Consider the following 12049-nt stretch of genomic DNA (forward strand, 5'->3'; position numbering starts at 1 on the left):
ACGAGTTCATGGATTCTGTTCCAGCCCACAGCCTGCTCACTGCTCTCACCCCTACAGAGGTTATGGTGAGGAACGTCTTTTGGGGTGCTCTGGTGTACTCGGTACTCGGTATCATCCCCCTCCTGTCGGAGGTCCTGTGGGGCTCTGGGTACAAGTGTTGGTTGGACTTTGTGGGAACACTATGAATCCAGTAGCAATGCTAGACCAAGCCCCAAGCTGGCGTGCATGAGATGCTGTCTGGCAGACCGAGAGAAAGGTGCTTCCTTGGTGCGCAGTCACTCCCCGGCCCGTGCAGGCCCCGTATCTCTCAGCAGGCCTCAGGCGGCTCTTTACTGGTTCACTCCTGTCACCAGTGCTGGGGCAGCAGTTTTCTTTGCCCTTTTTATGAGTCAGCTGCTTTATCCACCGCCACCGACAAGCCCAGCTCATGGCAGGCCCAGCCCTGTCCCAAGGTTGAAATGTCCACCTGGGTGAGTCACCCCGTGCCATGCTGCAAGGGAGAGCTCCAAGGACTGCAGCAGCCATAGCTCTTGGATGCCACCATGGAAAATGGCCCCATGGTTTACTTTTACCTCACAGCCCAGTTTCTTACTTTACCAACCAAACTTCTGAAGTTGATTAAAAATCGAATCTTGGGGCTGGAGAGATGGCTTAGCAGTTAAGGCATTTGCCTGCAAAGCCAAAGGACCCATTTTTGATTCCCCAGGACCCACCTAAGCCAGATGCACAAGGTGGCACACGCATCTGGAGTTTGTTTGCAGTGGCTGGAGGCCCTGGCACACCCATTCTCTCTCTTGTCTGCCTGTCTCTGGTCTGTCTGTCTCTGCTTCTCTATCAAATAAATTTTAAAAAATATTTTTTAATTAAATCTTATGGCCAAGTATAGTGGCTCACGCCTTTAATCGCAGCACTTGGGAGGCAGAGATAGGAGGATCACTGTGAGTTTAAGGCCAGCCTGAGACTACATAGTGAATGCCAGGTCAGCCTGGGCTAGAGTGAGACCCTACCTCAAAAACAAAACAAAACAAAATTCACTCGTATCACCAGTCAAGCCTTAAAGTCTTTGTTCCTTTTCTGTTCCTGGTCTCTTACTTAAATATGGCCTGAAGTCACTGAGTGTGAGGAATCTTGAGAATCAAAGGTCTTTGAGAAAGGAATTTACTTAAGCCTCCTCCAAGTTAGGAACTCCTCACCCCGGTGCAAGCGCAGGCACTGTCTGGTCTTGCCCAGCTGGGGGCTCTGCTTTGGGAGCTGGGCCACCTGCCAAGTCTAGACTCATCAGAATCACAGTGGCTGTCAGCCCTGAGTCACCCCATTTCTTTAGGGGAAGGGGGAAATGCCTCATGAAGGAGCAGGTCAGGAAGGAATCCACGGCACAGGTAGAGCCGCGCCTCTTCACTGTCACAGTCTGACGCCGAAGGGCCAGACGATGGAGAAGGAGGGCGGGTGGAGCTCCTGATAGGGCTTGTGTTGGTGAGCTTCCCATCAGTGCCCAAGAACACTCACTTGCAAAGAGAACAAGAGCTACTTTGCATAGTTTTGGAGGCTCCAGTTCAAGGTTGATTGGCATTGTTGCTTTGGCCCTGTGGTAAGGCAACATACCACAGCAGCAGATGTGTGGTGAAACCAAACCTCATACCTCATGGCCAAGGAAGGAAGAAGGAAGGGGAGACTGGGGTCCCACATTCTCCTTCAGGGACCTCCAACTAGGCCCCACCTCCTCAAGGTTCCACCTCCTCCCAATAGCACCATGCTGAGACCGACCCCAATGTGGATCTCTGGCAATATGAAGAACCAAGCCATGGCAGTGTTCAGAGCCGAAACTGCCTCCATGCTGTTACTCTCGGGAAGCAAGAGTGTTCCCTCCCTCCCTCTCTCTCTCTCCTCCCCTCTCTCCCCCCTCCTGTGTGTGTGTGTGTGTGTGTGTGTGTGTGTGTGTGTGTGTCTGTCTGTCTGTCTGTCTGTCTGTCTGTCTGTCGTTACTTTAGAGAAGCAGAATGTTCTGTGGGGTTTACTCTACAGAACAAAAGCGTTCTCTGTGTATGATTACTTTAGGGAACAGGAGTGCAGTGTGTGTGTTTGTGTGTGTGTTTAAGGAAACAGGAAAGTGGGGGGGGGTACTTTAGGGAAGCAAGAATCTTCTGTGTTTGTTTTGGGTCTAGTCTTTATATTGTATGCTCAGAGCTCTGCCCAACCATGGTCCATCAGTGTCTGTTTCTATTTATTTACTTACTTACTTACTTATGCATTTAAGAGAGGGAGTGAGAGAAAGAGGCAGATACCGAGGGAGAATGGGTGCACCAGGGCCTTCGGTCACTGCAAACCAACTCCAGATGCATGTGCCACCTTGTGCATCTGGCTTACATGGGTCCTGGGGAATCAAACCTGAGTTCCTTGGTTTTGCAGGCAAACGCCTTAACCACTAAGCCATCTCTCCAGCCCCAATGTCTGTTTCTTTAATGCAAATTGCAATCCACATAGTGGTAAGACCCTCCCTTTCCTTTCTCCCACTTCCCAGGCCGTGGCCCACAGTGTCTGACCTTATACTGGGTGCAGGCCTGATAGACTTTTTCCCCCTGTTCCTAGTTGTCTCCTTCAGTGCCTGCACCAGGCCTTGCTCTGTAGAGCCTTGTCGTGGTTCCTGTGCTCCTGTGTGGACGTGTGGTAGCTGTAGGTCTGCTGCTCCTCTTCCTGGGGCTGCTAGTGCCCAGGTGTGAGGGTCCCCGGGTGGCAGCTTTCTAAAGATCAGGACCATGTATGAGTCAGGGTTGGGTGACTCAGGCTGTGACTTTGCTGGCATAGATTCCACACAGGAGCTCTCATCTCTCTGCCCATGTTTTATGACTTGTCTACATGGTTATAGGAGGTCTGATTATAAAGCCTGGGGAAAGCTGGCATCATGGTCATGCTTATTAACAATGAGGTCAGGCATGGCATGCCCCGTGGATTCAGCACAACAGGCGTGTGGAGCTGACGCCTGCAGAGTGGCCACCTCCTCCCTGGCATGGGTCCTACTGAAAAGCCACAGGCCTCTCAGGTTTGACAATGTGGCTTTGCTCATTTGTCTGGAATAGGCCCGGGTCCCCGTAGATCTTCTTGCTTCCCACAGGACTTCTGAACTTTCCCCGTGGGCTTTCCCCCAGACAAACAGCATTTCACTCTGCTTGAGTGTAAACTATAGTTGGGAAACATTTAGGGCGGGAGTATTGCATTTTTTATGAGATCCACCCAGGCTCTGTATGAATTCCCTGGTTCCCACCACCCACCATAAACAGCTCCTTTTCTTGTGAACTGAAGTTCAAAGGCAGTGGCCAAGTCATCTTCTCTTTTGCAGAGAAAGGAGACTTTGGTTTTAAAACAGACATGTGCCAAGCATGATAAACACTGTCAGTCTTCTGGAACAGCCATGGGCCTTAAAGGTTTTGAGGGGTTCCTTCAGCCGAGGGACATGGAGACCTCCCTCATGTTGAGGTATCCTGTGCTCTGTGGCAGAGGGACGTGCAGCCCTCCCTCGTGTTACTGGGAGAACTAGATGTTAGAGCCATATCACTTCCGCTTTTGTTGACAGTTTGCCCAGTTTTGAAGCTCTCCTTTCTATGACAGTGACTCTCGGAAGGTTACCAGATGAAGGCATTGGTTAAGCCTAACTCCAATTAATGCACTCTGAGAATGGAAAAATGGTGGAAGCTCCGTAGACTGTGTCCCATTCACAGTGTTATTGGTGCAGTATATTACACAAGGTTCCTTTCCTCCTGTAGCTTTCCATTTTAAGGTTACTAAGGAATGGAAACTGTTCATCCTGGACAATATGCTTTAGCAAACCCTGGCTGTTTCTCTTCTCATCCCCAAGCATAACTTGTGCACACGCATGCCTACCACCATCAGCACACACACACCCAGGCTCACCACCCCTCAGTGCACACACATGCACAAACACCCACCACCACTCACATGCACACCCACCATGCCCAGCCCGTGTCTCCCAACACGTGCACATACACACCCATCACCTTCTGTACACATGTGCATACACACTCCCACCACCCTCTGTGCGTCTCCCCAAGCACACATGTGAACACACATGCCCACTACCCTCTGCCCATCTCCCCACCTGTTACTTTTATGTATGGGAGTCACCACAGTGATGTTTAGTTAGTGGTACTTGATTGGGGGGGTGACCTCAAAGAGAGCTAGAAAAAAATAGCAATCATGATTCCTTTCAAAAATCTTCCTAAAAACAGATGTCCTGTCTTTTGTTCTCTTGTCCTTAAAAGTGGGTGTCTCAGAACTTTTGCCAAGATGGCGCAGCTAACAAAAGAGGAAAAATGTTAGGTGATAATTTCCTTTTATGTACCAAAAGTAATGACAACTGATTGAAGATTTACAGGACAGCAGTAATAATAGGTAACAACCTGGTGTGGTAATGCACGCCTGTAATCACAGCACTTGGGAGGCTGAGGTAGGATCGCTATGAGTTTGAAGCCAGTCTAAGACTAAATTGTGAATTCCAGGTCAATGTGGGCTAGAGTGAAATCCTACCTCAAAACCAAACAACTTGCACTGGCCTGCCACTGCTGCAAGTCCCTTATTAAACCATCCCAGCAACTCATTCAGATAGGAAAGAAACCAAGGATTTGTCCAAGGTCACTCAGCTAGCAAAAGGAAGAGCTCAGATTTGAAAGCCAAAACTGTACAAAACAGAAACAACAAAACTAGAGGAAAACAAGGGTGAATATGATCTGGGGGTGGGAAGGTTTTTGGTCGAATAGTATTCATCATGGGCAAACATGATGAAGGAAAAGCGAAAATATTGGAGTATGAGAGGCCCACAACTTTTGCATGATGAAGTTACGCTGAGACCGAAAGATGGACAGGCTGGGTAAAACATTCACAAAATGTACAGTAGGCCAATGATTGAGATCCGTACCCTACAGTTAGCATATCTAAGTTAATAAGATAAAAAGCAGTGGTTAGGCCAACTGATTTTTAAAGTAAATACAAGACTTAAGCCCATTCACTAAAAACTAAAAGTAAATGAAGAAGAAGAAAAGAAACTTGGGCTGGAGAGATTGCTCAGTGGTGAAGGCTCTTGCCTGCAAATCCTGATGACCCGGGTTTGATTCCCCAGTACCTGTTTAAAGCCAGATGCACAAAGTGGCACATGCATCTGGAGTTTGTTTGCAGTGGCTGGTTGCCCTGACACACCCATTCTCTCTGTGTGTCTGTTTCTCTTTTCTGCTTGCAAATTTAAAAAGAAAAATTGAGAGGGAGAAAAAAAGATACTTTGTTATGGTGGGTGTTGAGAACGAGGTACTTACATATTGCTGGGAGAAGAGAACCCAGTAGTGGGATTTGGGGAACTTTTCCAGTGACATCACTGGGAAGTCCACAGAGAAATAGGTATGATGTTAAAGTTAGGGGCTGTATCATGAAATGCTGGCTGCCCCCGTTGTCCATATGGGAAGGCTGAGCAGCTGTTAAAACCACAAATGTGGATGTACTTTGTAGAGAAGGGGAAACGTTTGTTAATTTCTGTCTTAGAAAAGGATAAATTTCATTTGAGACATAACGTCACAATAAAATGCATTCCAGTTGCTCTAGGAATCTAGTGTTTAATTATGAAAACCAGAACTTGAACGTCACAATAGTTCTTTACTTTTCCCTTTTCCAGGTTGGACCTTGTGATAGTTACTTAAGGATGGAAGGAGAAAAAACTTCAGAAATACACTAAAATAGTTGTTTGCTTTTTTATATAATCCACTTTCTCTAATTTTACCTTTTCCACTTATGACTAAAAGTTTATTAAATGTGATAACCTGAATATATTCTGCTAGTCAATCATAACTGAAAAAAAACTTGACTCCTAAAACCATGTTTATATATTTAAGAGAACTATATTTACCTTATATATTTATTATAATGTCTAGGAGATAATTATGCCAGTAAGAAGTGATTTGTAATTGTTTTATCAAAAATATCCAATTAGCCCAAGCAAATTATGTTGAACCATCCATTCATCCCCAGCTGGTTTAGCTGACAGAGCCTACTGTAGTCCTTTGAGGATCATTACAATGTCAAAAAGTCATATTCTGGCTGGGCGTGGTGGCACACACCTTTAATCCCAGCACTCAGGAGGCAGAGGTAGGAGGATCACCATGAGTTCAATGCCACCCTGAGACTACATAGTTAATTCCAGGTCAGCTTGGACCAGAGTGAGACCCTACCTCGAAAAACAAAAGAAAACAAAACAAAAAGTCATACTCTGACCAAAATATAAACAAATATTCCCAGACAGTAATATTTTTGTATGTGTATGTGTCTGGGTTGTATATGTGTGTGTGTTCATGTATGTGTATCCTGGTGCATGTACATCATGTATTCATGTATGTGGAGGCCAGAGGTTGACATTGGTGTCTTAGCTACTGTCCACCGTGTATATTGAGACAGGGTCTCTCACTGAGCCCACGTTCAGAGATTCAGCTAGTCCAGCTATCCAGCTTGCCCGGGCATCTGCTGGTTTCCACCTCCACGACACTGGGATTACAGGGGCGCCTTGCTGCACCCACCATTTATGTGGCTACTGGGGATCCAAACTCGGGTCCTTATGCTTATATAGCAGGCACCTTACCAATAGAGCCATCTCCTCAGGCACCTCAAATACTAATTTGCAAGTTTAAGGAACAGGGTTTTGATGACTTATTTTTCTCTGAGGAGGAGAGGGACCTGCAGTAGTCTGAGAGCGGCAGTGTCGCACAGAACGGGCTCAGCAAGTAGGAACGCCTGCTGTGCTGCCCGTGCTCCGCGGGCACCTCAGGGAGCTCCGCTCGGCATGAGAACTAAGCCACCAGTAGCATGGCGTGTTAGGGCTGTGAGTTTGTAGCACATATCGTGATCAGAGGTGGGAGACATTGATTCCCCAGTCCCTACTGCATGAGTTACTGATTATAGATCAACATCAGGTTAGCATTTGAGGGTGATATGGGCCCCTCACCAGCAATGAGATCATAGGCAAATGACTCAGACTTTCAGGCCGCAGTCATAATTTATACCTGCCCCACCTGGGAGCTGTGAGGAGTCAGTGACACAACACATGGGAAGAGCAGTTGCAAATACAGCAGTAAAGATCCACTCTTGCCTTTTGTCTTTGTCTTCTCTTTTGTTTAGAGGCAAGGTCTCACTTAGTCCTAGATGGCCTGGAACTCTGTGGAGCCAGAATCCCCTTGAGCTCCTGCCTCCCAAGTGATGGTAATCCGGGCCTATGCTAACGAAAGGTCTCGGGAAATACCATGGTTGGAGATCCCCACATGGTCGCGGAGCTGGAGGTCAAGAAGGCGCATCTATTCCTGGTCAGGTGGGAGGGCTGAACCTCTGCTGCCGCTGCACAGGCTGCAGTTACAAAGAGTGACTTTTTTTATGTGCCACCACATCTGGCTCCGGGTTCATTCTTGTTCTTCTCCTTGGTAGGATAAATTCAAGTTAAATATGTTAGTTCATGTTCTGTCTAATATTTGCAATAACTTGGATGTAGGCTAAATTAAAATAAACTCAAGTAGGCCATGATGGCACACACCTTTAATCCCAGTACTTGGGAGGTAGAAGTAGGATGATTGCTGTGAGTTGGAGGCCAGCCTAAGATTATGTAGTGAATTCCAGACCACCCTGTGATAGACCTAGAAAAAACAACAAGAAAAAAAGATTTACTCAAGGTAGTGATAAGAGGATCAGGAGATCAAAGCCAGCCTTGGTTAGATAGCAAGTTTGAGGCCGGCCTGAGTTATGTAAGATTGTGTCTCTTAAAAAAAAAAAAATGGATGGATGAATAGTGTTGCAATCAGGTTCGCATTGCTAGTAGAAAATACCCAACCAAGATCAGCTTGTGGGAAAAAATGGTGTATTTTGGCTTATAGACTCAAAGGGAAGCTCCATGATGGCAGGGGAAAACGATGGCATGAGCAGAGGGTAGACATCACCATGTGGTCAGTATCAGACAACAGCAACAGGAGAGTGTGCCAAACACTGGTAAGGGGGAGCTGCCTGTAACACCCATAAGCCTGCCCCCAACAATACACTGCCTTCAGGAGGCATTAATTCCCAAATCCCCATCAGCTGGGAACCTAGCATTCAGAATACCTGTTTATGGGGGACACCTGAATCAAAAATAAAACCACCACAAGCAGAGAAAGAAAATACTCATATTTTAATATACTGGAGCATTCTCTATTTCTTTTGCAATTTTAGTATATATATCCTGATTTGTTAGTTCTCCTGTCTTCTCTGCTTCCAACTAATTATCTTTAGTTTAAAAGTCTATTCTGGCTAAGGAAAAAGGCATACTGCAGTTTGCTCTTGAAAGCACCTAATTCACTTCTTGTAACTGCAGCCTGCAGCGGCAGCAGAGGTTCAGCTCTTGCCACCTGACCAAGAATACATGCACCTTCTTGACCTCCAGCTCTGCAACCATGTGGGATCTCCAACCACGGAACTTCTGAGTCCTCTCATCAGCTCAAGCACTTTGTCTTAGTCTCTTTTGTGCTTCTGTAAGAGAATTCCTGAGTCTGGATCATTTATAAAGAAGAGAAAATCCATTGCCACTAACTCTGAAAGCTGGGAAGTTCAAGATCAAGGGAGGGTCTTCTTGTTGCTTCTTAACATGGCCCATGGCACTAGTTGATAAGAGAACAGAGGGATCTAATGTGACTTTCTGGCAACCCTACTCCTGTAATCACAGGGTCATCTCATTCTTAAGGGAAAGAGCCTGTACAGTCTGCCTGCTCTCCTCCAAAAGTTCCATGTCTGACAGAGGGGATTACATTTCCACCACATGCACTGTGGTGAGCATGCTCAAAACAGAGCACATGTACTTTTCTTGTTACTGTAGCCACACAAGACCTGACAAAACAACAACTTACGAATGAAGATCAAGGGTATACAGTCCATCATGGTGGAAGGAGAATGAGGCAGCTGGTCGCCTTAATCTGTGCTCAGGAAGTAGAGAGATGGATGCTGGTGGTCAGCTTGCTTTCTCCTTCCTGTTCAGTCCAGGACCCCAGCCTGTGGGATGGTGCTGCCCACATTCAGGGTAGTCTTCCCTCCTTGGTTGAGCCTCTGTGTGTTTGCATGGTGATTAGATCCATTCACATTGCCATGAACATTAACCCTCACAGTGCTCTTGTTGATTTTCCAGTTTAAGAACTGATTGATATGCCAGTGATACTTGACTTAGTCTCCCGTGCCACCCTCACCCCGCTCCTTCCTGAGGACTGGTTAGCTGGTGTGGAAGATCAAACAGGATTGCTGCATTTGACCACTTGTGCCAAAAAAAAATCTTGTCCTCACTTAAGTCTAGCTGAGAACCACAGGGAATTTTAAGCTCAAGAACAGCTGATCTTACTGCCAGAGCTTTTCCAAGGCAGGACTCCGTTCCAGATATAAGACTTTGGCATTGGGTTTGGGAGTGCATATGGAACAAGGAAGGTCCCTGGAGAGAACACTGCTGTGTACGAAAGGTCACCTGTCAAGGTGATCACATGCTCTCTCAGTAAGCACAAGACTTGCATGAAAGCAGCTTTTGAGTGTATGTGTGGTGGATAATGTTGATAGTACCTTACTCAGAGTGTATGTGAGCGCACCCCTTCAGGTCATCTTCACCACACAAGCACGTTTAGAAGGGGCTGTTATGCAAGAGATAGCTCAGCAGTTAAGACGTTCGCTTGAAAAACCTAATGACCCAGGTTTAATTCCCCAGTACCCTGGTAAAGCCAGATGTACAAACTGGCATGTGCATCTGGAATTTGTTTGCAGTAGTGAGAGGCCCTGGCTTGCCCCTTCTCTCTCTCTCTCCCTCTCTCTCTGTCCCTCTCTCTCTCTCTCTCCCTCCCCCCCTTTCCCTCTCCCCCCCCCGTGCGCGCGTGCGCGTGTGTGTGTGTGTGTGTGTGTGTGTGTGTGTGTGTGTGTGTCTTCTCTGTCTCCCTCTCTGCAAATAAATTTTTTTTTTTAAAAAAAGAAAGGGCTGTGGGCTGGAGAGTTGGCTGAGTGGTTAAGGCATGTGCCTACAAAGCCTAAGGACCCAGGTTCAATTTTCCAGGTCCCACGTAAGCCAGATGCACATGGTGGCACATGCATCTGGTGTTTGTTTGCAATGGCTGGAGGCCCTGCCACGCCCATTCTCATTCTCTGTCCCTGGGTCCTGGGAAGTTGAACCTGGGTCCTTTGGCTTTGTAGGCAAGTGCCTTAACAGCTAAGCCATCTCTCCAGCCCTCAGTAATTCTTCAATTTTAACACTGTTTACACTTAGATGTGCTTTTCTCTCTTAATTTAAATATTATATAGTATTCTGTCATGAAATACTTAAATTTATGGCACTACTCCCATAGTACTGGGCATTCAGCTTGATGACAATTTATAGTATAGTAAATAATGCCCCAGAACGTTCTTGGACAGGGCCTGTGAGGGAGTGCATCTCCAGGTTAGGGCACACAGAGGGTCAGAGTGGGGCATACTCCCTTTCACGGGTGCCGTTAGGGTTTTCTTCAGAACGGCAGTTTGTAGACAGGCCTCTTTCCACAGCCCAGTGATTGAAGATGTTAGCTCTTGTTTTAGGTGGACACACTTTGAGGAGCCTTACTATTCAGACTGGATGGGTCTCAGTATAAGAAAATGCTAAAATCAGATCCAGCTTTGCAAAAGAGAATATCATATCACCAAAACCTTACAGCTTGTTAATTTTGACTATAGGAGGATTTTCAAGCCAGGCATGGTGGCACATACTTTTGATCCTAGCACTCAAGAGGCAGAAGTGGGAGGATCACTGTGAGTTTAAAGCCACCCTGAGACTACATAGTGAATTCCAGGTCACCCTAGGATAGAGCAAGACCTTATCTTAAAAAAGAAAGAAAGAAAGAAAGGAAGGAAGGAAGGAAGGAAGGAAGGAAGGAAGGAAGGAAGGAAGGAAGGAAGGAAGGAAGGAAGGGGATTTTCAAATGTCAAAGCCTCAACAGTAAAAATTTTTAAGTTCACTCATTCTTTCAGCTATTTATTTATCTATATATCTACTTATTTCTTAAAGCATTTTGTTCTAGGCACTAGGATTAGAATGATACAGAGATCACAACCTCTGGCGTCAGGACATCTCATGCCAGTGGAAAGAACTGGTGCCTGAGCTAGTCATTTCTGAAGAGGCTGAAAGGGCTGATGTTCTGAGGACCATGGAACATAGAGGGGGAGGACGTTGTAACTTGGCTCTCTTATTTTTTGGAATACGTCAAAATACCCTCACTGTCAAAGGGCAGAATACAGCACCTGAGTGTTGACAAAGCATGTCACACCTGAACTCTTCCTCCCATGCCATCATTGTGCAACACATGACAGAACCGCCCCAAGAGCTGAGACGGACAGGAAGGTTCAGAAAGAGAGCTTATCCTTGCCCTGTGGGAACACAGGTGAGGTGGTCCTGCGAATTCACTAATGGCAGCCTTGAGTCATCACTCCACCACCACCATTGGGCAGATTTTTAGCACTTGGCTCTGTGTGGAGGGGGACTTGGGATGATATGACATGCCTCCTGTAAAGTGGAAGCTGAATCCAGATGGGGGATGAGGCAGTTCATACTTCAAGATAATCAGATACACAGTCCTAAGATGAAAACTAAACCAAATGGGAGTAATGCTTCCGTATGGCCAACTGATAACGGAAAAGAAGCTTCAGTCCCCAGAGGAATGTCAAAGAGGAAAACAGAATAGAATTGCTAATTTATCCAGATACTCATCTGTAGTTTATAAGCCCAAATGGAACTGCTACCATGCCTGGTGTCCTGCCTGCTAGGGAGGCCACAGCAGGAGGATCACTGGAACCCGTGAGTTTGAGACCAGCCTGGGCAACGTAGCAAAACCCCATTTTTATGAAACTATATATCTCAAGTTCCCTACATATAGCCCTCCATCTAGTAAGCATTTTAATCTTTTAAATTTTAATTTAATCTTTCAAGATTGGAGGGAGAGGCTAGAGATAGCTCAGCAGTTAAAGGTGCTTGCTTGCAAAGCCTGGTGGCCCC

At 46.4% G+C, this 12049-nt stretch overlaps 1 protein-coding gene across 6 annotated transcripts in view; it reads left to right on the plus strand.

Annotated features, from left to right (window-relative positions):
• The window catches only part of Kif13a (kinesin family member 13A), a 213424-nt gene that overhangs the window by 112413 nt on the left and 88962 nt on the right, over window positions 1-12049 (plus strand). The window lies entirely within an intron of this gene.

This window comes from Jaculus jaculus, chromosome 17 (assembly GCF_020740685.1).
Source record: "Jaculus jaculus isolate mJacJac1 chromosome 17, mJacJac1.mat.Y.cur, whole genome shotgun sequence".
Taxonomy (NCBI): domain Eukaryota; kingdom Metazoa; phylum Chordata; class Mammalia; order Rodentia; family Dipodidae; genus Jaculus; species Jaculus jaculus.